At 48.7% G+C, this 27,467-nt stretch overlaps 1 long non-coding RNA gene across 14 annotated transcripts in view; it reads left to right on the forward strand.

The window, feature by feature from the left end:
* The window catches only part of LOC100910524 (uncharacterized), a 60,467-nt gene that overhangs the window by 5,283 nt on the left and 27,717 nt on the right, over positions 1–27,467 (forward strand). For 4 of the 14 annotated variants that reach the window (XR_010053768.1, XR_010053763.1, XR_010053762.1 and 1 more), the window contains one exon: positions 1–27,467. This exon is cut by the window's right edge. This is a non-coding gene — a long non-coding RNA (uncharacterized LOC100910524). The other 10 variants (XR_010053769.1, XR_010053765.1, XR_010053764.1 and 7 more) reach the window with 8 other exon arrangements.

Raw genomic sequence — 27,467 nt, forward strand, 5'->3', positions numbered from 1 at the left:
GTGCAGCTCAATGGCAAATATGGCCAACATGGACGAAGGCCTGACAGACCACCAACTCTGAATCTTCCCTTTGGGTGATTGTGTGACACTGGGCGATGGATTTATGCTCTGGATCTCCTTTGTCCTTCTGTAAAATGGAGTTGCTATCATGGCTATCTTATAGGACTGTGGTGAGGACACACACGACAGTGCAGTAAGCCCCAGGTCAGTGGCTGACTCCCCTTGGAGGGTATGCACTTGTTATTCATCAAAAACATAGCCAGCTTGAGGCCATGTTTGTGCTGTTTTATCTTGGGGCTCTTCTCAAATCTAAACGCCCGCTTTAACCACTCCTGTGAACTACCCAGCCAGGTATGTTGGGTTCCTCCTTTGCTCCACTCTCCTGAGATCCCATCCAGAGAAGACATTAGAAACCAGAGGCTGTGGGTTAAGGCTTATTACCTCCCTTGGTACTGTAGGAAGGCCACATGCCCTCCCTGAGACTCCCTGAACACCCCCTGCCGCACAGGCTATGATGGATAGCTCAGTAGACAAGATGTTTTTAAGGTAAGCTTGTGAATAGGATACATAGATATCACTCAAGGAACTGGATGCTGATGTCTGGGGCTCCTGTCCTTGCCCTACCCCCACCCCAGCCAGGTTTCCTGAGCACATTTGGATCCTGCAGTTCTGTGGTGTTGCTTGTTCCACAGGACCTTCCATACCCTGCCTTGACAGTAGGCTTTGAGAGCAAAGACTATGTTCTATTGCACCTTGAATTCTCATCACCAAGCAAAATGGCTGACAGGCAGCCTAACTGACACTCATTCAGTCTTTGTTATCAATATAAGACAGCAGGAGGCTATAGAATAGGTACTTCTCTGGGCCTCAGTCTTCTCATGGCTTGGATTGAATGTGATCTCTTAGGATGCCCCTGGTCCTAGCAATCCTTAGGCTGCAATTACTCTTCATCTGGTCATGGTCTAGTGTGTTTTTACATCCCACGTGTGCTGGATAGCTTTAGGCCAACTTTAAGCAAGCTAGAGTCATCTAAAAGAGAAAACCTTGATTGAAAAATGTCTCCATGAGATTTGTCTGTAGGGCATTTTCTTAATTAGTAATTGATGGGGGATGGGGATGCCATCCCTGGGCTGATGGTCCTGGGTTCTATAAGAAATCAGACTGAGTAAGCCAGTAAGCATCACGCTCCATGGCCTCTGCATCAGCTCCTGCCTCCAGATTCCTATCCTGTGTAAGTTCCTGCCTTGACTTCCTTCCATGGTGAACAGTGATTTGTAAGCATATGCCAAAAAAACCCTTTCCTCCTAGTCTTAGTTTGGGTTGTATCACTGTGAAGAGACACCGTGACCATAGCAACTCGTATAAAGGAAGACATTTAATTGGGCTGGCTTACAGTTCAGAGGTTTAGTCCATTATCATCATGGCGGGAAGCATGACAGCATCCAGGCAGACATGGTTCTGGAGAAGGAGCTGAGAGTTCGACATCTTGATCCAAAGGCAACAGATGGAAACTGTGTACCATACTGGGTGTAGCTTGAGCACAGGAGACCTCAAAGCCCGCCCCTCCAGTGACATACTTCCTCCAAAAAGGCCACACCCACTCCAACAAAGCCACACCTCCTAATTGTGCCACTCCCTATGACCAAGCATTCAAACAGCTGTGTCTATGGGAACCATTCCTATCAAACCACACTCCCCAAGTTGCTTTTTGGTCTTGATGTCTCCTCACAGCAACAGACACCCTAAGTAGGACAGCAGCACATGTTCCTGTGTTTAACCTTGTGTGTGTTGTATGAGATGATTGAACATGTCCTGCTAGTTAAGGCCCCATCTCCTTCCAGTTCTCGCTGGGTTTTTCTGCTGAGGCACTGACTGGCTCTGTCGTTGTTAGAGGCACACAGAGCTGATTGTTCTTGGCAGATGAGGTCAGTTTTGCCTTCCTCGCTTGGCAATCACTGCAGTGGCACATGGCCTCCGAGGGCTCTAAGGATAGGCACCCCCTGCCCGTTCCATTTACCCACAGTTTGTCTTGGCATGTGCAGTATGTGCAGATCGCTTGGGTCAAGGAAGTGTGTTCCACCTGTGCGAGGATCAGTTGGTCAGAGAACCACTAGACTGTCACCATCTGAAGGAACAGACAAATGGTGCCAGTGCACCTCTAACAAATACCTTCTCCTGTTATCAGTAGGGACGAGAGAATGAGGGAAATGTGATTTCTAGGGAAATCTTTTCCCGTCCAGCCAAGTGGCCATGGTGGGATTTTCTGTAACATCAGCCCATCATGTGGCCATCTGTCAGTACCAAGACACTGTGCATACAGGGCAGATTGACAAAGATGTTTACATACAAGGCCGTAAGTCTTACAAAGAAAATCTGTTCCACTTCCCTTGAATTTAGGCTAGCCTTTGACAGAAAGATGCAGTTTCCGTGTTTGACCTCGGCAGAGGCAGTGGGTAATGGGAGCAGCTGAGGTATCTGAGATCTGGCCATCTCACATGGAGCCATCCTGACCCTCACTGTCTGGATGAACACCACCCAAAGCCCTGGCTCACAGACCTGAGAGCAGCAGCAATGGCTTCTGGTTTAAGCCATGGCGTCTCCAGGCAGTTTTCTAAGCAGAATGTAAATGTTCATTCTCTCCTCCATCTCTAGTGCAGAACAGCAACTCCTTAGCTGGCTCAAGTCTCTGTCCAGTGAGCCTCTCAACATCTCACCCCAGACGAGAATCTGAAATTAGGACAATGTCTGAAGTCCTGGAAACTCCAACCCATGCATCAGGACAAGAGGACTATACTGCCTCACAGCTCCCTGTGGCTTAGGAATGGTACTGGGTTATGAAATGGGCTGCCAGCAGCACCAATGTTAATGTCAGGGTGCTGCTCAGCAGGGCGCCCATGTGTGGAAGGGATTTGACAAGCTGCAGCTATTCACTTCATGAGTTCACATGTGAGTATGGTGTGTGTCAGAGCAGTGCACCTCTGAGTGTAGTGTGTGGTGTCAGGGCAGTGTGTGTGTGTGTGTGTGTGTGTGTGTGTGAAGGCTGTTCACATGTGTGTGTGGTGTGTGTAGGGCAGTTCACATGTGAGTGTGGTATGTGTCAGGGCAGTTCACATGTGAGTGTGATTGTGTCAGGGCAGTTCACATGTGAGTGTGATTGTGTCAGGAAAGTTCACATGTGAGTAGTGTGTGTCAGGGCAGTTCACATGTGGGTGTGATCGTGTCAGGGAGGTGCATCTGTCTTAAGGGAGTGTAAAATTAACCAAAGCAAAACAACGTCTTCCTGTCTGAGACAGGAAGAAAATGAAATCCACACCTACCGGGTCCTCAATCAGCCCTCTAGGCTCAGAAAAATTGAGATTTCTGTGTGCTTAAAGGGGGTGGGGTGGGGGTAAAGTAATAGAAGGAGCAGAGAGGAAAGATGACGGGAGCAGTTTCTTCCTGGGCTCTAAGAGGCTCTTGCTCCTTGGATGTGTGAGGAAGGGAAGATTAAAAAGGGTTAAAATTCATGTGGCTTTGTTAAAATCAAGCACAATAAAGGAGAGTCTTGGTTAGCTCTTTTTTTTTTTTTTTTTTTTTTTTTTGAAATAAAAAGCAGTAGAACAAGAGAAATCAAAAGCTAGCCTTCTACCATCTGCCGCAGACCCGGAGCTCGTTAGCATCTTCAGGAGGCTGACTGTAGCTGCCAGCACAGCCGCAGTAATGAAGGAGCCCCACGCTCATTGCCAACCTGAGCCGGCTCTGCAGCTCCTTCTCGATGGCCTTTTGTTGCCTGGTCCAATTCCCTCCTTCAGACTCCAGAACCTCACGATCTAGTCAGACAGAAGCTCCGGTGTGGCACAGAGAGAGTTAGCTTTTATAAAGGTCCGCTCCAGGCAGTGAGAACCACGGAGGACACTGGCCCAGCAAGCCAAGAATAACACTTCAAACCCACATTTGCTGCTGGTCTGGGCCTCCTGGGCCTGCGCTCTCTGCCCTAATCAAAAGCTCCATACTGGGAAGCTTTGAAAAGCTGGGCTGTCAGATCCAGGTGTAGGGAGAGCATAGCCTCCCTCTGTTCCACCTTGCTTCCTAAAGGCAAGTAGGTCAGCACAAGAGTGTCCTGCCGCTCCCACCCCATGGCTGCCTGAAGGACTTAGCGCTTTCAGGTCAAGATATCACAGGGCTGAGGAGAAAATGTGAAGCCAAGGCATGTGGCCTGGGGAAGTTTTAATAATTCTGATTTATTTTCACTGTTTAAATTCTTCCTGGAAGAACTCATGAGGGTAGAACCCAAGTGACTGAGGGGTGTGTGTGTGTGTGTCCGAGTATGTGTGCGTATGTGTGTATGTGTATGTATATGTATGTGTGTATGTGTATGTGTTTGTGTGTCTATGTGTGTATCTCTGTGTGTGTGTATATGTACATGTGTGTCTGTGTATATGTGTGTGTGTGTGTGTGTGTGTGTGTGTGTGTGTGTGTGTAGAGGGCATAGATCAAACTTGGGTGTACTTTGTTAGGAGCTGTCTACTCTTTTTGAAACAGGGTCTCTCACTGGGACCTGAACTCACCAACTTGGTGAGGTTGGTCAGCAAGTCCCAGCAATCCTCCTGCCTCCATCTTCTTCCCAGCACTGTAATTGAAATTACATATGAAATTACCACTTCTCAGGCAGTGGGGATCAAACTCAAGTCTAGGTTTGCATAGCAAGCCTTTCACTGACTAGGCCATCTCAGCACACCCTGAGCCCTCACCAGCTGGGCCATCTTTTAGTTTTTTGGGTTCATCATTCACAGAACCTGATAACACTAACTCTCACAGGAGTCTCAGGTAAGGGTGTGAAATTAGCGCTAGTGAGTCTAACATCCATTAGCTACACTTTGATGGCTGTGAGGTTCCCAACGCCAACAGGCTTACTTACATAGGCATTGCCAGAGAGTTCCCAGACGGCCCAGCCTAGACAGCAGGTGCCAAGAGCTCATGTGGAAGCACCAGCTCTGTCTCTCAGCGTGAGCACTGAGCTACAGCGTGAGCACTACACAGGGCTACACAGGGAGACCTTGTCTCTAAAGACAAAATAGAAAGACATCACAGTTCACTTGCATAAGGACAAGTCTAGATTTATCCTGGACCAAAGGTTGCCGTGGTAACGAGCATAAAAGGGTTCCTTTTTGGGACAGGCCTGTCCTCCTCAGTCCCGTGCCTGTACAGTCACGGTGGAGCCAGCAAGCCTGGCTGTGGAGACACGAAGCTCCTCAGCTTGCACTCGAGGCCTGCAACCTCTTAACTTGGTGACACCATGCTGCCATGTTGGCCAGCCATTGTCTCTGTGGATTTGTACTCACACTGCCCTATGTGGTGTGTGTGATTATCATTGCTCACCTCACAGACAGACCCTGGCGGAAGGCAAGCTTTGTCACACCGCGTCCTTGGATAATCTGCTTGGCTTCTTGGAACCTCAGTTCCTCCATCTGTAAAATGGATCTTCCAAGTTCTCGGTTATTCCTCGACTTCTCCATCCTCTTCTTGGCCTGCTTTCTCCCACTAGGTCATCCTGGTCAGCTTTCAAAGCTGCATACGGGCTGATGGCTCAAGGGTCTGTCTTCAGTCTAGCTCTCTCCTCTGAGGAGAGTGGCATTTAGTCACGTGAACGTCCTCATTTGAGCATTCATTTGCACTGCAGGTTAGCAACTAGCACCATTGTTTTTCCTCGTCAAGCCTCTCTTGCTCAGTCTTTGTAGTCTCAGTGCCTGCTGCTGCCGTTTGCTCAGGTAGGGGCTCAGGCTGGCTGATCATTATAAACTGGACTCTTGTTCTTATTCACTTTGTAGTTGATCCCTCAGTATATAGCTTGTCAGCTCGGCCTCCAGGATGTATTCTCAGTGCAGTACACCTTCATGGCGAGAGCCAAGGCTGGCGTATCAGCTTGAGGTCCTTATTTTGCCTCTGTCCTCGATTCCTGGCTCATCCATGATTCTCACCTCCACTTAAAATTCCTCCATGATGGTCCAGGGAGATGGCTCAGGAGTCCAAGCCCTTGCCACGGAGTATGAGGATGTGAGTTCAGATCCCCAGAGCCCATGTGAAGCCGCACAGGTAGCAGAGGCTGACATCCCAGTGCTCCCGCACGACAAGAGCGGAGACTAAGAGAATATTAGTCCCCGAAGCTCCCGGGCCAGCCGCCCTGGGTTATTGGAGGCCTGTTTCTAACAAGGCCAAAGCCAGGAACCAACACCAGAGGTCAATCTCTTACCTTTGCAGGCATACTGTGTGCTTGCATTCACATATACCAACACACACACCATACATATATACACACACAAACATGAGTGCACTCATGTGTACACATGCCAAGACATCAGACATACATACATAATACACACCATACACACACACCACACATGCACACATACCACATACACACATTCACACATACACATGCACACACACAGGCATACACCACACAGACATACATACACACATACACACACACACACACACACACACACACACACACTACACAGACAAACCGCTTCCATGCCTTCCAGCACACATACCAGACATACATATACACATACATACATATACATACACCATACATATCACACACACAAATACACACACCCCATGCACATACACCATACACACCAAACACACAAACATGCACAAACACACCACACCACACACACACACACACACACAAACACACACACACACACACACCACACACATAGAAGGCCTCTCTGCACTCGCAGCCATGGCTGCAAAGCCAAGCCAAGCCTGTGGCCACAGCCACCACCATCATCAAGCAAGGATTCTCTCCCTGCCGGACCAGCTAGATCCAGCCCATGGGCCCCCACTTGGTTCTCAGCTCCTCAGCAGCTCCCTCTGGCACCTGGGTGTCTGAGAGCCTGAGAACCAGACAACCTGGCCTCCTTGCAGGCCGTGGACCCCCGAGCCAGCTCTGTCTGTCCCTCAGCTTCTCTATGGCCTGACACCTGCCCGGTGACAGCATGGAGTAAGCACAACTCCCTAGTCCCTCCTGCAGTGGTCGTGCCATGTGGCAGAACAGACAGGGACCCACATAACCCTACAAAGAAATATTATGTGTCTTGTCTTTGCTGTATTTCTTACCTAAAACAGGGCCTGGCTCAGAGATGCTGCTCCAAAAGTAGCTGGGAACTGATTGACAAACACTCAATGCTGTCATGAGGATTAAACACACACTTGAGCATGTATTCAAGCAAAACTGGCGGTTTACACATACTTGTATGACACAGCAACAGTCCTCCTAGGAAAACATGCAAGAGAAATGACTGTACACATGTGAAAGACACTGGCACAGCAATGCATGCAGTGAGCAGGGGACAAGAGCCAAAGCCTGGGAGTAGGCAGATGTCCACCAGGAAGGGCACAGAGGTGCACAAATGTGTGCAGCTGAAAAGCCACTCCGTAAGGAAGAGCCTCGGTGCCGGTGTGCACAGGATGGATGACTCTTGTGGGCAGAAAGTTGATCAAAGGTGGCCACTCTCAGAAAAGGCACAGCATGTGAACCTATTCATACGAAATTCAGAATAGAGCCAACTAGTCCTGTGTGTGCCCAGCGACCCCTTTCCAGAGCCATTCATGGGCATAGGGTAGTGCACACAGTGTTTTTTAATACACAGCAGTGAGACACGCTGGTTAGGGGGTGGGGGTGGGGATTTGCATTGCCGATGGCACTGGGGTCTGCAGAAGGGTGCTGTGGGTAGAAAGAAGGCTTGGCCTTGGTAATTTGGGAAAGCTGTGTGCAAGGTTGCATTAACCAACAAAGGTTTGGGGACAGCTGGGAAAACAAAGCATCTTCAAAGACCTCCATGGAGGATCCTGGGACTTCACACAGGAGTCAGATGAGAAACGTAATGCATGTGGAGAATGCGACCCCGGCAGTGACCATTGCTGTGGCTGGTAGCTTCCTGCCAGGCAGGGAGGGCAGATGGTGGCAGCTGGGAAGGGTGATAAACAATTTCATACAGCCATAAGCCCTGGTCCTCACAGTTGCGCCTGGGGGGGTTGCGCTGGCCAAGGATGCTGCTCCATCCAGTAGCAGGAGATGCTTCTTTGTGGGCCCTTTCCACTTCACCACGGCAAGAGCACACAAACCAGGAAGAGGCCTGTACGGTGTCTATTAAGAAACCCAAAGATCACTCAGCGCTCCAGAGGTAAAGTCCAGACAAAGGCCTTCCAGCCCCTCCCAGAAGCTGCTCTGTAGCCGAGTCCCCTGACATTCATCTTTCTCGTTGCAACAGTGCCTTTAGCCGGTTGGAAAAAAACTGCTCAGTGTGTAACCAGGACCTGGTGAGACCTAGTCGGTCAAATTCAGAAAAGGAAAAAAAAAAAGTGCGTAATGGCCATAGAAACAGACCGTGTATAGGGCTTCTTGGGGCTGTGGACACGGACCTGCTAATGTCAGCCATTAAGCCATTCATCTGTGGTACTTGCCATGTGTGCTCTCCTCAGATGTTCCTTCGCTACTGACTGGGAAAGAATTACCTGAAAAGTTGGGAAGTGTGTTTTGTTGTTCTTAACATCGGGTTTACAAAGGAGGGTCAGACCAGCACCACCAAGGAGGTCTTGGGTAGTGCTGTCTTTTTTGTTGTTGTTTAAAAAAAAAATGAAGGGTTCATTTCTTCAACCTAAAGACAGCCAAGTAAAGGAGATGAGAGAAGTTGGAGGAAACAGGAATTTGGATTTCGGTTTGTGCTGACAGGCTAAGTAAACAGGATTTTACTTTGTGCTGACAGGCTAATTGTGTACACAGGATTTCACCCTGTGCTGACAGGCTAAATGTGTACACACCTAGAGGTGACAGCATTATTGGAAGGATCATCCCTGAGTGTCAAGAGTTAAGATTTTCTGTGGGCATGACAAGGAGGCAAACTGGAGAGAATCTGCAGCTCCACCTGGGCTGTAAGAAACATTCCTGTCGGATGGCCCCACCACCAGCAGAGACTGAAGGACTAGGATTAAAAATAAAAGAGTAGAAGGTGAGAGATCAAATCTTAGATGGGGAAACTCTGAGACAGTGAGCGGCCAAACAAGTTTGGAAGGTCTTCAGTTCCTCGGATAATGCCAGTGGGTTTCTCTAGTTCTACCCTGCTAGATCTCTGAGGGAAACTGCTGTCTCCATTCCAAATGCTAATGGTGAGTCACAGTTCCTGGCTCTGTAAGCAGGTTTGATCCTCGGCCTCTGGGGAATAAACGGTCTGTAATGGACCCAAGATGGCAGAACCATGAATGCCTGGAGAGCCGGAGAAGAAAGAGTGCCTGAGGTTGCGGATGGGCACAGGGAAAGGATGTGCTGATGAGAGGCGCGGAGGAATGCTGGGTAGAGTGAAAGGACTCGAATGTGAGAGCGCACTCCCATGCCGCCCACCCCTCTTCAGCCTTCATCTCTGGAATCACCTGGGGGGGCCTGACCGAAATGCGGTGTCCTGGGGCCCGGAGAGTTCTCGTGGAAGAGTCAGCCACGTGGACTGGGCCTCAGTCAGGAGCACCCTGAGGAGCAGTCACCGACTGGAACCACTTGACCGGAAGTACCCGATCTCGGTCAGTCCTCAAGGCTTTGCTTCCAGAGCCTCCCCGATTCTGTCACCACTCGGGTATTGTCAGCCACCAGTCATGTCCTTCACTATTGTTTTAATTTGTGTTGAATTCCCGCTGTTTTCTGCCAGAAGAAATCTAACTGAAACACAGAAGCCATTTTGTGAACATTCCCAGCGTTGGTTCAGCCTCAGTGATGCCTCAGGCATGCGCAGAAAAGCCTCGCTTCTGTTAACTCAGTAAAGTCCTTCTAATCATCCTGGAGCTGGAAAACCCTTTTACCACTCAGAATGAAACATCAAGAGTGACCAGCCACAGTGCACAGCACCTGAAGGAAGCCAGCCCTTGTCTCTTCTGTAGAATGACAGGAAGGAATGCCTTGTGCTCGATTATTCTGTGTACTTCATTTCAGTAAGAGAAAGTGATTGGCTCTAAGGGGTGAGGCCAGTGTGGTAGTGCAAGCCTGCGTCTACAGCTCCTCAGCCAGGTAGCAGGGGACGGTGGCCTGAGCTCAGACAGGCGCCCTAGGCCAGGCTGAAGAGCATAGTGAGACCTTTTCCCAAAGATAATTATTATCAAGAAGAGGGGCAGTGTGTCTGACAGGAGCAAAGGCCTCCCTGGGCTGAGAACAGAACTGACCTCCTGAAGCTGCATCAGGTGAGGGAGGACAGGTGAGCCATGACACAGCTGTCACTGTGCCATCCACAAGCAGAAGAGATTCTGAATTCGGTAGGGACATCTCCTCAGCTCCCATGATGTTGACCTCAGGTCGGGCTATTTCTGGTCACTGCAGAGGCAGGAAGCTGTGCACAGCAGGGTTTCCTGTCAGGCCCATCCCCTCTCATACCTTGAAGTAGAGGAAGGCCCAGTTTAAGATTTAGCCAGCCAGGCAGATGGAGACGGGTCCTTGACAGGCCCCCACTGCTGTGGCTAAAACAAGCGGTAAGATGTTAGAAACACGTAAAGCTCTTGCAGAAACCAAGTGGTTGGCAGCCCTGGCCACCAGATTTCTCCCCTCACAGCGAAAGGGAGGGAGTTTTCTCTAGTTTCACAGCATGGCTTATGGAAAACTCCAGAGAAAGCAAGTCTCTCATGATCATGTACAGTCCATAGACTACCATGGATTCCTGCTTAAACCCATCCTGTTCAAACAAAAAGACCCAAGCTTAGGACCTCTACATACAGAAGAAATGCTGGTCGCTGTAGAGGCAGAGGTCTTGGTGTTACTGGGAACAGGGATGGTCCTAGTTCCTGGGTCACAGCCATCAGAGACATGGGCAGGAGCTCAGAGGTGCTGGAAAGGGCTAACAGGACTCCTGTTCTCTGCCCAAGAAGAGCTTGTGGTCATCCACTCAAACTTCCATTATGGAGCATTCACTATAGGTCTTAGGGTGCCAAGTGCAGTAAGTGGGCATGGCCCTCTCCTGGCAGAGTGAGTGGCCTTATCAATCTCTCTTCTACCTGTGACAATGTCTTCTTGATGCTTCTCTGTGTTCAACTAAACTTGACCAACTTCTGAAATGAGAGGAAAGTCATTACAATGAGCTATTAGACCCTTGGTTTTGAAGGCATACATGCGAAGGCAATAAGGCCATGGAGAGAAAGGCCAGTGAGATAGCTCAGCCATAAGGAATGGCTCCTGGTACTGAGTTCAGTCCCTGAACCCATATGCAGGTGGACAGAGAGAACAGACTCCACAGGCTGTCCTCTGTTGACACACACATGCGTGCACGAATGCAGACAGCACATACCAATAAGCTGTACACATACTCACGTGCATGCACATGCACATAAATAACAAATTTTAAATATTTTATATAGTTCATCTTATTTATTGGGTATGGCTGTGTGTGTGGGCACACATGTGGAGGTAAGAACAGAATAACTTCAGGGAGTTGATTCTCTCCTCCATTATGTAGGTCTCCAAAATGAAACCAGATTGTCAGGCATGGCAGCTGGTACCTTTACTTCCACCCAAAAGAGAAGGAAGAGAGGACCAGGTATGACAGCTAGTGCTAATTTTCAACTTAAAAAATTCCAGAATCATCTGAGATCTCTGGTCTTGATGGTGCTGAGCTATCTTGATTGTTTTGATTGAGGTATACAGACCTGCCCACTATGAGCGGCACCATTCCCTGGCTGGATCTTGGACTGTGGTAAAAAGGCGACAGAGGCTGAACATTAGCAAGCTTGCATTCCTCTCTTTGTTTCCTGATTGTGGAGTGAGGTGACCAGATGCCTCGAGCTCCTGCTGCTTTAACTTTCCCCTGGATGGGCTGCACTTTGAACTGGGAGCTAAAACAATCCCTTTCTCCCTTGTTTCTTTTGTCAGGTTATTTGATTATAGTAAGGAAAGGAAAAACTAAACATTAGACAATCACATTGCTGTAGGAATAGTGGACTTTGCACTGGAGACACCTTTTGGGCATGAGGCAGAAAACAGGCATTTTAAAACAAACAAACTAACTTCTACTGTTAACTAGTCTGGCAATGTTTTCTTTTCTCAATTACTGAAGGAATGGTTTCTGTACTGGATTTGGGGATTACAGACATGAGCAAGTCAGCATCTTGTGCTCTAGGGCTGTAGTTCTTGCTGAGAGGCAGATATGTAACAGCTGTAAACAGTAGGAAGTTATAGGTGCTATAATGGAATTAGGGAGAGGAAGTGGAAAGGACCACAAAGGGAGCAGTCGGCTCTACCTTATCCCGCTCCATACCCAGAGACTAAAGAACTAAGCAACAGCATTGAGGCAGAGTGTCTTGATGGTGTGGAAGATAAAGGATGGAGTCTGGCTGTAGCTCAGCCTCCGCGATCCATCGTCCCTCCTCAGGAACGCCCGTGATTGTGTAGGAGCTGCTCTGTGACCTGCTGCTAAGTTTGCTCCCACCACAAACCACCACATGGCCTTGGGTTTCTGCCTTCCACACAATAGCTGTTTTTGAAATCCTGATCTCATGGTGTTTTAACCTGTTCTTTTTCTCGTAATTGTCTTCTCCTTCATAGAGGCCATGTCCTCCTCTAGTCTAACAAAGCTGGAAAACTTTTCCCCTAGAATTCTTTTTTGATTCCTGAAATCTATTATTCTTGGAAGTGCACTTTTCCACGGGGTTTCTAGATGACACTTTGCCTTCTTTTAGCTGCAGGGTCCCAAAATCTTGCATGGCAGAGAAGAAACTCTGTTCTGACCTCATGGCTGCCAATAGTTACAGTGTGTGTGGCTTTCTCTTGATTCCCTGGCCAATCCCTTCCTGGGATATACAACTGAGGGCGGGGCTTAGTGGCAGTTGTAGTGACTACAAAGTATGGATTCCTTTATTGTGGTTTTCTGGATTTGAGGAAGATATTTGACATTCTAAACCTGTAGTTCTCAACCTTCCTAAAACTGTGACCCTTTAATGCAGTTCCTCATGCTGTGACGTTAAGATTATTTTTGTTGCTACTTCATAACTGTGATTTTTTTTGCTACTGTTATGGATCGTAATGTAAATAGCTGTGCTTTGTCATGGTCTTAGATGACCCCTGTGAAAGGGTTATTAGACCCCCAAAAAGTCTGCGTGCAACCCACAGGTTGAAAACAACTAAGAATTCTAAACAGATCTGACTGTCTCTCTCTCTCTCTCTCTCTCTCTCTCTCTCTCTCTCTCTCTCTCTCTCACTTACACACCTCTGAATGTACTTTTAGAGGAGTCCTCTCCTCCCTTGTACTCCATTGGCAGCATTAGCTTTGTCGGCAGGATACTTCTCCAGCACAGACCACCCACCACCTGCCTATGTCCTTCACCACCCTCACATGGCCCCCCAACTTCCTGCACTATTGTTGGGGATTGCTGGCTGCTCTTCCAGAGGACTCAGGTTCAAGTGTCAGCACCGTATGTTAGCCCACAACCATCTGAAATGCCAGCTCTAGAGGATCCAATAACCTCTTCTGGTCTCCTCAGGCACTAGGCTCATACATGGCACATAGACATACCTACAAGCAAAGCACTCATACACACAATAATGAAATAATTAAAATCCTTTCTTCTAAAGATTATAACGAGTCCTGCCTCAGAACACAGAACCAGGGACTAGGAAGATGGCCCCGTGGTAAGAGCTCTTGATGCGAAAGTGTGAAGACTTGGGTTTGAAGCCCCGGGACCTATTAGAGAGAGAGAGCGCGCTACAGGCATATACGGAAGGACTTCAATGTTGTGTGCTGCAGAAATGAGGGTCATTGAACTTGCTGGCCGCTTGCTTGGCTCCAGCCTCAGTGAAGATCCCATCTGGAGTGACTAAGGTAGTGATACCAATGGACACCGGTGTCCTTGGATCTCTACACATTACACAAACACCATGGATGTACACACAGACACACTCCATAGGACCAAGCAACAGAGAATGGATTCCATGTTTTTAGTTTATCCAGATCCTGAACCTCTAAGTCAGAGTCAAAATCTGGAAAAAAAAATAATCTAGCTTCCAAGCCCGCCTTACCAGAGGTGAGGACTCATGCTCAGGGCAGGTTGAGCTCATCTTGGCCTTGTTTTTTTTTTAAGATTTATTTATTTCACGTATGTGAGTACACTGTCTCTGTCTTCAGACACACCAGAAGACGGCATCAGATCCCATTACAGATGGTCGTGAGCCACCATGTGGTTGCTGGGATTTGAACTCAGGACCTCTGGAAGAGCAGTCAGCGCTCTTAACCACTGAGCCATCTTTCCAGCTCTCATCTTGGTTTTACAGCATTTAAAACGACTCTACATTTCTTCCAACTTTGGCTGTTAGGTTTCCCATAGCTGATTCCATAGCTGTGAATCATTGTGTACATCCTAAAGAGGTATTTAGCAAAGAGTCGGTAAAGGTTATCTTAGGTCTTCATAAAACCAGCAGATCTCAACCTTCCAATTGCTGCAACTCTTTAATATACTTCCTCAAGGTGTGGTGAGCCCCAACCATAAAATCTTTTCATTGCTACTTCATAACTGTAATTTTGCTACTGTTGCGAATCGTAATGAAATTTCTGATATGTGACACCCAAAGAGTCATGACCCACAGGTTGAGAACTGATGTCATGAACAGGCTCCATCTGAACCTGAATTACATCCTCATTGGCCCATCCAGCTGGCATTTACTGAATACAAGCAGGTGCTTAGCTCTGTGAGACACTGAAGCAAACTCCGAGCCCTTCCCCACCTCTGCCTCCCCCTCCTCCCCTCCTCCTCCTCGTCCTCCTCGTCCTCCTCTTCCAGCTGACATTAATGCTTCAGGGCAGTGAGAGAGAGATTAAGTACCAGGAGCTGCTTCTCTGCTCTTCTCTTGGGGCCATGAATTCGACATTGTGGGAGAAAACAGAATGATAGTTTGAGGTTTGGTATTGAAAGTCTTGAATGACATGTTGAAGTGTAGACTTTGATGTGTATGGGCACTGGGGAAGGAAAGGAGCTGTGCTTTGGGAAGTTCATCTGAGTGGGTAAGTGAGGATAGCACTGGAAGACTAGCAGCTATGCACAGCAGAGCACAGCAGTGCACAGGGATGCACAACAGTGCACAGCAGTGCACAGGGCTACACAGAGGTGCACAGGGATGCACAGCAGTGCACAAGAATACACAGTGATGCACACTAATGCACAGTGGTGCACAGGGATGCACAGCTTTGCACAGTTTTGCACAGTGGTGCACAGCATTGCACAGGGATGCACAGCTGTGCATAGGGATGCAGTGAGAGCTTGGCTTCCTAGTGAGAATAGTAGAAACAGACAAATGGGGCCTGGGAAGGGTCCGATGATCAAAAAGGAGCAAGGACACAGGAGATGACACCACATTTCAGGTTCCTAGACATAAAAGGTCAGCATGCCTCCAAACAAGAAATCGAGAAGATGCTTACTGTGTTGGGACATGAGCAAATATCTGACACAGCCAGACATGGTGATGCGCAGTTTTAATCCCAGCACTTGGGAGGTACAAGCAGACCGTGAGTTCGAAGCCAGCTTGGTCTTGTGAGTCCTTGTCTCAGAAGCAAGCAAACCTGGCATAAGCTACTTCAGCAGAGGGGGTGGTTCTGAAGTAGAGGGGCATCCAGGTAGACAGGAAACGGGAAAAAGGAGGGCCAGGATGAGATAGAGCCTTGCAGTGGTTTGAGTGAGCAATGTCCCCGTAGGCTCAGGTATTTGAATAGTTGGTCAGTGTTAGGGGAGCCCGGTGGAGGAAGTATTTGGTGGGGTAGACTGAGAGCGTACAGCTTCGCCCCACTTTGAGTACGTTGTCTCTGCTTTGCACATCTGGGTAAAGATGTGAACACTCACCTTCTTGCTCCTGCTGCCATGCCAGCCAGCCAGCCACATGCACCCTCCCTCTGGAACCAGAAACCAAAATAAACCTTCATTGAGTTATGTTTGCTCAAGATATTTGACCACAGCAAAACTAACCAATACAAACCCCAAGGACACACCCTAATGACCCACGTCCCCTAGGCCTCAACCCCCATGCTTCACTTCCAAAGAAGGCCATCATATATTGGCTCCTTCGAGAGATTAAGCCGCTGATTAGATCAGAACTCTCAGCCTGCAGCCAAGCCCCCGGTGCCCGAGGCTCTGAAGAACGTGTCGCACTGATTTTACTCAGCATACGAGGTCCAACTAGTACATGAGACATCTCACCAAGAGATCTAACAACGCCTTGGCACTGCCAGGGTGGGACCTCTAGCTGTAATGGTAGCTCATCTCTTTGTGTATGCTTTGGCTGTCCAAAATGTAACCAAAAGCAAGCTGGGGCTGAAAAGGTTTATTTGCCTTACACTCCACATTGTAGTCCATCACTGAAGGAAGTCGGGGCAGGAACTCAAACGGGCAGGAACCTGGAGGCAGGAGCTGAGGTGTGTTGATTACTGGCTTATGCATCATGGCTTTCTTATAGAATCTAGGACCACTAGCCTACGGATGATCCCATCCACGATGAGCTGGGCTCTCCCACTAATTAAGAGAATGCCCTACAGCTGGATCTTATGAAGTCATTTTCTCAATTGACGTTTCCCACCTTTCAGATGATTCTAGCTTGTGCCAGGTTGATATAAAACTAGCCAGGTCAGTGGCTGTCTTCATCCAAGTGAAGCCAGTGAGGCAGAAAGGCAAAATGTGTATTAGTTACTTTTTCTATTGCTGTGAAGAGACACCATGACCAAGGCAACTCCTACAAAGGAAAACATTTAATTGAGGCTGACTTACAGGTTCAGAGGTTTAGTCCATTAGAATCATGGAGGGAAACATGGTGGTGTGCAGGCAGACATGGTGCTGAAGAAGGAGCTAGGAGTTGTACATCCGGATCCACAGGCAACAGAAAGAGAACTGAACCACTAGGCCTAGCTTGAGCTTCTAAGACCTCAAAGCCTGCCCCCCTAGTATTGCATGGCCTCCAACAAGGCCACACCCACTCCAACAAGGCCACGCCTCCTCATAGTGCCACTTCCTGTGGACTTATGTAGGCCTTCTTTATTCAAACCTCCACATGTTGCTTTGCCCAAAGCACCGAGATTGTCCACTGTTGGGAAAAGAATGCTGTTTAAAAAGCTGATGAGTCTAACTTTAAAACTACCATGAATTTGAAGGGAATTGGTACTCAATATCTACAATAGGCAGACTCCCAGGAAAATGCTATTCTGGTTTTCCAATTCCTGTGCATCTGATGAAAGGAAGTTACAAATGAGAGTCAACTTTTGCTTTCAGGGAAAGAGCGTGGAAGGAAAGGGACATTTGGCATTAAAATCTACAGATAGCGCAAACACTGGTTTCAACCAGAGATCTCAATTCCTCCTCCACCATTTTATTTTTAAAACTAGAGGTACCAAGCACCTGTCTGTGGGGTCTGGACCTCACAAGATGTGAATTCTCTAGAAGGCAGGCATGAGGAGCAAGAAGAACAAGCAGTCCAGGACTAACGGCCTCTTCTTGTTGAAAAGTGGCCTCTCTTGCCTGCTCCTCGATGGTTTCATGTGGAGGATGTACAGGCTCAGCACTGTGAGCTGCCAGGGGACATTTCTTTTGAAAAGCTAGCTCTGTGTTTAACATCAACAGCAACTCCTGGGTGGAGACCCCAGACTGTAATGGCTGTGCAGTGGCCGAAGGCAGAGGGATAGGAAGGATACTGCTCTCATGCACAGCATTTCTCATCTCAGCTGAGCCTGAAGCCCTACCAGTGTGAGCCTCCAATAAGGTACAGAGCTAACCAGTGTACAGTCGCTGCCATTTTAAATGTCATTTTAAATGTCCTGAGACCGATGCTTCCTGGTGACCTCTTTAAGGGCCTCTCCCATTTCGTTGCCCCAGTCAGTCTCCATGTTTCTGGGAATTGTGTTAGCATTGGGCAGACTTTGGCATGGCTTCTGGAACACACTGGTGTTCCCTAACACTCCATTCTTCTTACCATTCTGTGAACCTCCAGCTCTCCACATTCTTTCCCTGCTAAAAACTATACTTTCCAACTCAAAATGACAGTTCCTTCCTGTGTGACGCTTCATTACCATGTCTTCTTGACACTGTGCCGTACTTCCTATCATGTTACTGCAGCGTATTCCCCCTTCACTTAATGTTCTCTGAAATGTGGGTCATGACCTATTAGTGAGCTTTGAAATCACTTTAGTGGGTCATGACCTGAATTTTAAAGAATGAAACAGAAGAGCTGAGAACACCTTGGGATGTATCGAACACACATTCTAAATTACACAAAGGGTAAACATATTTCCTAACTTGATTTATGGCCAAAAAGCCTGGAAAACATTATCACATAGTAACGACGTTTTCAGCGTTTCTAGAACAGCAACCTTGATCCACCTAGGCTAAGCGACAAATAACGTATTAACTTATGTGACAAGAAGTCTGGAGACAGGGCAATACTAGCTAGCTTTGGTTTATCTGCTACTCAGCAGCAGCAAGGACCCAGACCTCTGCCCTTTTCTCCATTGCAAGAGCTCCCTCCATCATAACACCAAGAGGCAGAAGAGAAAGGTGACATTAATAGTTTAGATCTCTTTTTTTAACCAGCTCTAAACTGACCCCAGCTCTTTCCACTACTCTTCAAAATGCATAACTGAAATAAAACAAACAATGTCTCTCTTTGGACCTAGAAAGGAAAACTGAAACGAGTATCTGAAGATAAGGTTGCCTCTCAGAAACTCTTGTCTGGTTTTATTGCTGGGGGAAAAAAAGGGGGAGAAACTGGTGAACTGGGGCTGGGCAATCCAAAGCATGTGTGGGCCACGCACAGATAAACGCATGGTGAGGTTCGCACCCGTTTCCCTTCATACTCTGCAATGCTTTCTTTGTAGCAAGTACCTCAATTCCAGTGATTAAGTTAAACCAACCACTTTGCTTCAAAGTATACATATTCATGGGGTACAGAGATTAAACGTCCATCCCAGATACAGGCGGCTGCACACAGAGCTTGGGACGTGTTGCTGTCTTTCCCCAGAGCTGGAATTTCTTTCTTTTCTAGGACTCTATTAAATGCGAAGAGCTAGAGGGGCACTGTTGGACACGGGGATGCTATTTCAGTAATAAAATGCATATTCGTCACAATGCAGATGGCACTCTGAGTTCCACAGATGGGACTGGGGCTCTGGGGAGTGGCAAACAGGAACGGTGGGTGTGGCGAGACATGACGTCATCCAGATAGGGCTTTCTCTAGAACCGCGGCAAGTTTACCGCTGAATCATCCTTGGGGCCAGTTATCGGCATGTCAGTTGGACAAAGGTCCCTGTAATTAAGCACTGTTACACCACTTGCCTCGGCACCATTCTGCTTATGTTGCCATTTGAGGCCAGACACGAAAACATGAATACATAAAATTAACCAATCTGCTAGAGCCGCGGTGGAGAGCAGAAGCCAACACTATTGTGAAACCAGTGCTATTGCTGGCCTTCTCCCAACGGCACAAATGTAGGTATGCAGACTTGTGTGTTCATTTACACACACACACACACACACACACACACACACACACACACACACCCCTCCATCAGAGAATACACACATTCTGGACTTGGAACTGAGGTAAATGTTCATTCCTGAAATAATTGGGATCTGTATTTGCTCTGGCTACAAACCCAAGACTCTCCTGCATGTCCAGCAGAGGAAACGACGTGGGAGAGCCATCCCAGTCCTCAAAGGTCAGCACTTTCATCCTTCTGGAGAGGCACAAACCTGCTCTCAGCTGCCAGGCTGCACCCAGTCCCAGGAAGGCAAGAGATATGGAGGTGTCTGGCTTTCTTCTCTGGGTTTAACTCATCACCCACTATCAGTCTGCAAGGGATCAGTGGCCCCAACTAGTCCCAGCTGGGCCAGAGCTTCTCCTCCATCCAGCTACAGGACGGTCCTTGTTAACACATTCACTGGCCAGCTAAGACAGCCATTGTGGGAGGCATCCAGAAAGGATGAAGAAGTCACAAGAGCCCTGGTAGCGTTTTCCTTAGCATCATGCTAGACTCAGTCTCCAACAAAGTTGAAGATATTTCTCTTGCCTTTACAGGAGTGGGAGTTGGGGGGTGAGGTGAGGGGGTAGGGGTGAGCAGAACAGAGCCATTTAACAAATGGGGCTTAGACAAGGAAGCAGTCATTACAGAGAACTGTCAGGGTTTAGCTTTCCTTTCTACAGAACAAGCAGTAATTGCTAAGAGCCAATGTGTATGAAGTGCTTGCTGTGTGCCCTGCACAGTTGAGAGCTTCCATACATTTAGACCCCAGGCCCGACAGGTCAGTGCTTCTGTTACTATTTTTAGATGAAGTAGTAAACCTTGAGGCTAGTGTAATGGCTCAGTGAATAAAGACAGTTGCTGTCAAGCTTGACAATCCGAGTTTGATACCCTGGGACCTACATGGTAGAAAGAAAGAACTGACTTCCCCAAGCTGCCCTCTGACCTCCACACACACACAGAAACAGCCATACACACAACAGACACACACAGATTCACACATACACACACATAGCACTAAACATGTTTTGTGTTTTTAAAGAAAGGAAGCCTTAGGAAGAGAAGAGCCTTTCACTGTCTGCAGCTACCCCGTTTTCCTGTCTGTTTCCAAAGCTTCCACTCTGGAGGATTCAGCTCTGGCGTTAGACAGCTTGGATCTTCAGAGGCCCCTAAAGGCCCACTGGCGCCTACAGTGGCTCCTTTGGAAGGTGGAAGCTAAGAGGGTGGGGTCTGGGGGAAGACCCTTACCTCCTTGCAAGCTGTGGGGCCCTGACTTTTCACTTCCTCTCTTGTTGTTCTCTAGACGTGAGGTGAGTACTTGTCTCTCGCACCATGTACTGGCACTGTAGGCCCGAAGCCTTGGGGCAGATGTGTCCCGAGACTGCACTCGAAATAAACTTCTTCTCTGTCAGTGGACTGTTCAGTATACACAGCCGCCCAGCCCATGTCCCCAGTGACGCTTTCCCTACGCATCCATCTAAATGCAGCTCCCAGCCCTCTGGAATGTGCCCCCACCCAGACATTTTCTACATAGAAAGTCTAAGTCTGTAGGTCCCTCTCATTTCCTTGTTGACTCTTAGTCTCTGCTATTGAGAGACTTAGCTGTGTGAGGGCAGGAACTTTATCTCTGTCAGTTGCCCCATTCACCTGTGCAAGCATGCATCCATAAATGAACACAGTTGGTGACATGTGGACATGAACATGTCTCATGCAGAAACCTAGTGTTCAGTCCCTTTGTCTACTCTCGCCGTAACTAATCCATCCTGCCATCAAACATTTATTAATTACCCACCAGTGTCGGGCACCAAGGTAGGTCCTCGAGAACCAAATGAGCAAGACATAGTCTCTACCCTCGAAACCCCACCTCTGAGAGGGATGATAGCGAGGAACGATACCAGGGACACATCTCAGCAGAGAGCTTTGTGTCAAGTGACATAGCAACAGACAGCAGAGCTGCCTCTGCCGGACCAGGAAGACTTCCGCAGAACAGCTGGAGCTCGAACAGCTGGAGCTCGAACAGCTGGAGCTCAAACAGCTGGAGCTCGAACAGCTGGAGCTCAAACAGCTGGAGCTCGAACTGCTGGAGCTCGAACAGCTGGAGCTCGAACAGCTGGAGCTCGAACAGCTGGAGCTCAAACAGCTGGAGCTTGAACAGCTGGAGCTCGAACAGCTGGAGCTCAAACAGCTGGACCATGAACTGGAAAGTGGACTCTGGACTAGAGGCAGGGAGGGAGGTATGCAGAAGTGGGATGACCGGGGAGGATGCAGGATCCGGCACTAGACTTTACCCACCTTATCGAGCTCAGTCACGCTTCCATCTTGTGTCTCAGCAATTAGGAAGACCAACTGATCATGAGGCTCACGGAAATGCTGTGAAGGGCACTTCTGCCTGAGGTGCTGTAGAGGAAGAGTGAGTGTATCTGTGTGTTGGATCAGATACCCTCCAACTCTGTCTCAGTTAGGGTTTCCATTACTGTGAAGAAACACCATGACCAAGGCAACTCTTATAACAGAAAACATTTAATTGGGGCTGGCTTACAGTTTCAGAGGTTCAGTCCATTATCATCATGGCAAGAAACATGGTGGCGTGCAGGCAGGCATGGTGCTAGAGACAGAGCAGAGAGGTCTACATCTTGATCTGAAGGCATCAGAGGGAGACTGTGTGCCACACTGGGCATAGCTTGAGCATAGGAGACCACAAAGCCCACCTCCACAGTGATGCACTTCCTCCAACAAGGCCATGCCTCCTAACAGTGCCACTCCCTATAGGCCATGCATTCAAACACATGGAGTCTTTGGGGCCATTTCTATTCAAACCACCACAAACTCTTAGAGTGCTGTAAGTAGAGTGTCTGTCACATGAAGGTGTCAGTAGACTGTGTGTGTGTGTGCATGTGTACTGTGTGTGGTGTGTGTGGTGTGTATGGTGTGTGTGTGTTGTGTGTGTGTGTGTGCTCACGCACTGTAGAACTCACCAGTCCTTTGTTCTGTCTATCTCATCACTGCCAGTTGTAGGCAAGGGCAGGAATGAGAGCATCCACAGAGTCCAGTCTCTTCAGAGATGCTGCCTGTGCTTACAGTTAGAAGCACGAGCTTACCTGACATCATAGCCTCCTCTCTATGTGGCTCTCTCCTATGGATGTGGATCTCGTTTGCATTTTCAGAGCAGCCTATCACAATGAGGACAGCCTCTTCCTTCACATCCTCTCGGCTTCACGTTCAGTGTTTGCTCCTTCAGAGTGAAAGACATGTCTGGGTCCTGCTTTCTACAGCCTGTACCAACCCAGAGTCCATGCATGAAATGAGCTGCCTACTAAGAATAATTAGAGCCCATGGTGCCCTGTCCCCTGCAGCTGCATGGCTGAGAGCTGGAGAGGGATGAGCCCACAGGTGGACTGCCCGTACTGCTCACCTGGAAAACGATGAGTGGGTGGGAGGCAGTGAACTAGTCAGCATCCCTTTACTGTAACAAAGAGTGCAGAAGCCAAGTTAGGCTTTATTTTAGCTCACAGGGCTGGAGGTTTCGGCTCTTGGGACATTGCCCCAAGTCATTTTGGGGCGATGTAGGAAGGCGGTGTGGTGGGAGCACATGGCAGAGAGAAGCACACAGAGAGTGGCAGGTTGTTGCCAGGGCCCTAATGACGAGCTCTCGGTCACCCAACACCTGCTAACTAGACGATCCTGCCTCTTAATGGCTACACTACCTCTCCATAGCACCATGGTTGAAAGACCATGCCTTTGACATCTGGGTGTAGGGGAGACATTTTTCCAAACCATGGCAAATGATGAAAAGACATCCATGGTCCTTTATTCAATTAATTGTGTGTGTTTCCGAGATACATGCTCCATAGCAATGCTCTTTAAACGCATGCCAAAAACCGGTTTTAGCTGTGCTCCAACAGTGCATTGATTTCTCTGTAAGTACACTCATGGGCTAATCTACCAATTCAGTGATAAAAGGATCCGGTGGTCCCTTCTTTCCTAATTCCTTAGTACAGCATTCCCCAGGGAACATGAGACATCCGAGACTAGACTTTATTTCTCAGAAACCCTTGCAGCTAATTGTGGACGTATAAAGCAGCCGGAGGAGGGTGTCATTGCACAAAGTGTCCCAGTTGGAAGATGTGCAGCTGTTTTCTTCTGCTGCAGCTGCCCAGAACGTAGAATACTGCCTGGATACAAGAGTCACCTGAGAAAGGAAGTGGAAGCCACTTGCTGATGTCAGAGCATCAGGGAAGACAGTCAGATGTCAGAGCATCAGGGAAGACCAGCTCTGGGCAGCTCACTACCAGGCTCCACGTAATGACATAAACTTCTCATTTAAGTCATTGTCATCTTGTATAGTCTCTTAACCCAGTCTGGTCCTACCTGATAGACTTGTGTACATTTAATACATATAAAAGGGAAGACAGCATGATATACATCTGTATATCTATATAAAGCATACGTTATGCTAGAAAAACTCCAGGAATTCTAGTCTATTTTGCACTCCACTGGATAGTGTCACAAACCTCCGGGATCTGAGGTTCCACCTTCCCTCGTCCACTTTAGAGATCTCTTCTCGTCTCCTTGGCCCTCGTTCTGCGAGTCCTGTAAATCTAGTTACATTTGGGAAGTTATTTGTCTCTTCTCCTCTGAATATACTTTGCTTTCTGAGGTGAGGACCCCCCCCCCCGCAAGAATTCTTTGAATCACCTAGCACAGCCAGGGCAGAATTCCTTTCAGGTTGAGCTTTGGCTACCTCTCCTGGCCTGTGCCCATCTCTCAACTCCGCTCTGGTCCAGGAGAGTTGGAGAGGTGGTGAGACACTGAGCCGAGCCCACAGGAGTGGGCAATCTGTAATCGTCAGAAGCACAGATGTGCTGGGAGCCTGTTCCAGCGCTGCTGTAAAGGTACACCCACTCACCAACTTCTCCCTGCAGGCAGGCATGTGATGACTGTGCCCTAACTGGTCACAAGACCATGAAGGAAGAGAGAAGGCCAGGACAAAGCAGAGCTTCCCCATCTGAAAGCTTTGCCCAGGCTTCTATAGGAAGGCAGTGTCAGGGTGCCGTGGCCCCCACTCTTCATTAGAGATGCGCAGAGTCTGGAACCAATACCAGAACTCTGAGGCTGAGCGTCCGCACACCCCACCCCCATTCAGCCTATGCTCAGGAAAATGGGGTCTCGTTTCCTCCTCCCCAACCTGGTCCCTTCAACGCCAGGACAAGTCCCTCTCCACCCCCAGGAGGCATTGTGTCCTGTTGTGTCACAACTTCTAAATCCCTGACTCATGCCAGCCTCACAGTTTAGAGAGGAGGTTATTCAAGGGCTGTGGGTTGCATGTTCTCCCGCCCCCTGGCCCTGCCACACACACTCAGCTATTTAATTATAGGACCTCTGCAGGGCAGAGGGGATGGGGAAGGAAGGGGCTGGGAAGGAGAGAAGGTTCCTGAAACTAGAGGACCTTGAGGGACATTTGGCCAGATCTCACTGTGAAAGCAATGTATGGTGTGACTGTTAGACCCTAGGACCAGCAGGTGGTAGATGGGGCAGGGCCTGGAGCCTGGCTAAGGATTCATGCACAGCTAGGAGGCGAGCGCCTTGCCTCCCCTCAGTTTCATCTGTTCTCCTACACATCTAAGTAGCCAGGCTATCATGTGATTCTCCGGTAACTATAGCAACGAGCTCTGTCTCGTGGAATGTGTGGTGAGAAATCTCACAGAAAGATCCCAGTGCTGGGCTCGGTGCTGTGCCCAAGAGCAGCTCCCCTCCACTCAATCTGTCCTCTGGGGCTGCAAGGAGCACTGGGTGACAGTGGAGATGGTGACAAGATGATTCTGAGCAGCTCTCTTCTGAGCAGGAGACATTGATTTTCCCTATTCTCCTGATACTTGCCTCCCCTATTTTGAACCAATCCCTGAAGATGAGAGACAAAAATAACCCTCTCCCAAGGCGACCATGCTAATGCACACTCTGTGCTTTTGGAGATGGGGCTCTATAGTGAGACACCCACTCCAGCGTCTCAGACTGACGAGGGAAAGCACTCAGCGGTGCCAGGGGTCAGCATTCTGTCTCTGCCAGGAGAAGCTGCAGAGAAGTAGGCTGCACAATGGGAGGCTGTGTTAGCATCGAGTAGGCTCTCGAACCGGACACAGGCTCCGCAGCTCGCAGGCACAGTCAGAAGGAAATGGTTGCAAATGAAGGGCATGGTTATAATACGGTGACACACGCGTCAGAGGATTCAGCATGCCGCAGACAAGTGGCTCCCAATAACTATTCCTGTGGCAGCCCGAGTGGCACCGGCACCGCCAGCCACAGGGAGACAAGCCCTGCAGGCTGCCCTTTCAGTGGATGCTGCAGCTGATTCGGCTGCATCTGACCTTGACTGAGTCAGTCTCTTCAGGGGTCAATTTCTCCGTCATGGGAAGAGAGGCCTCTTGGGCTTTGGCTGCAATCATGCTTGATAACATGGAAAGGTACAAGGTACTAATCACACAAGAAAATACTTCAAAACGGGCATCATTGTAAGCCCTTCCTCCTCTTCCTCTTCCTTTCCCTCCTTTCCCTCCTCTTTTTTCCTCCCACTCATCACTCCTACCTCTTTCTCCTTCTACCCCTCCTCCTCCCCCCTCCCCTCCCTCTTCCTCTCCCTCCTCCCCTCCCTCCTCTTCTGTCCCTTTTCCTTCTGATTCTTGTTCATTTCAGAGGTACTTATTCTTAAGGGACTCAGAATGCTAGATGAGTAAGGAGGAGCTGCAACAGTGTGCAGCCACAGATGTGCTGCAATAAGGCTTTAGCTAGCCTGGAGTATGTACAGAGACATTTTTGTTTTAATCCCAACAACGCCCCTTTTAGGATTATTACATCCACTTATTTCAGACAAGACCCAGAGCTGCCTAGTCAATAACAGAGTCAGGATCTAGTCCTGGCCTCTCTGCTTCCCAAACCCAGACTCCTAGGGGCAGCTCTGTCTGAAAGACCCTCTGTGCTATTGGAGTGACCTTGCCAGGTGGATTCCCAGGAGCTCATGGAATGCCATGCTGCGTTTGTGCATGTGTCTGCCTGCTTCTTTGTTTGAGGGTACCCGTTGTCCCATGCTGACATGACCACCTTTTAGGGTCCCTGTGGAAGACTTCTGGCAGAGATCAGAATGTTGCTGTTCCGCATGGCTTCAACTGTGAGAACAGAGGCACCATTAGGGATACACAAAGCTAGAACAGCAGGGTTGCATGACCCTGCCACGGAGGCAGAGGAGCAGAGGCAGCAGTGCAAAGCCAGTGCCTGGGTTCACCAGCTCACACAGTCTCATTGGCTGCCATGCTCGGTTTTGCTTTCTAGAGCCATGGCGACTCTGGACACCCCCACACCAGAGCGGCTTGCATGCCTCTGTGTTCTATCTAGTCCATCCAGCCAATGGGCTCCTTGCAGATGAAAGGGTGGGCAGCTTTCTTCTTGCCCTGGTACTGATGTTTGCCTGTAAGTCACACCTTTAGAGAGGAGGATGCCCAGACAGTGCTGGCCTGGGAATGTCCCATGTCTGCTAGCAGAGTTCCTTTCCTCACTCGCCCTCCATAGACAGCCTTCACTGCCCTCTCCTCTGGCTGATGTACTCCCTGGTACTGTCCTGAGAATGTCTACATTACAGTAAAGCACTCAAAGGCAGGGCCACAGAGTTGCATGCACTTAGCAGGTGAAAACAGGGCTAGTCAGTGCATTTGTAGATGGCTTCTCTAGGGCTACAGTTAGGTCAGCAAATTCTGACTGAGTGACAGGGTGTTGGCTCAGGATCTCAGCCCCCATCCGGTCTTTAGCTTATAAAGGAAGGCAATGAATGTTAAAAACCAGGAAAAAAATAAGCAAAAGCATGTTTGCAGATGAAGGGTCAAATAGCACTTGCGTTATTAATTTATTTTAATATACATATTAAGTGCCAGTCATGCGTGCTTATAGTCTGGTGAGAATGACACTCTCAAGCAGGGTCTGGGG

The sequence above is a fragment of the Rattus norvegicus genome, chromosome 7, assembly GCF_036323735.1.
Source record: "Rattus norvegicus strain BN/NHsdMcwi chromosome 7, GRCr8, whole genome shotgun sequence".
NCBI classification, from domain to species: domain Eukaryota; kingdom Metazoa; phylum Chordata; class Mammalia; order Rodentia; family Muridae; genus Rattus; species Rattus norvegicus.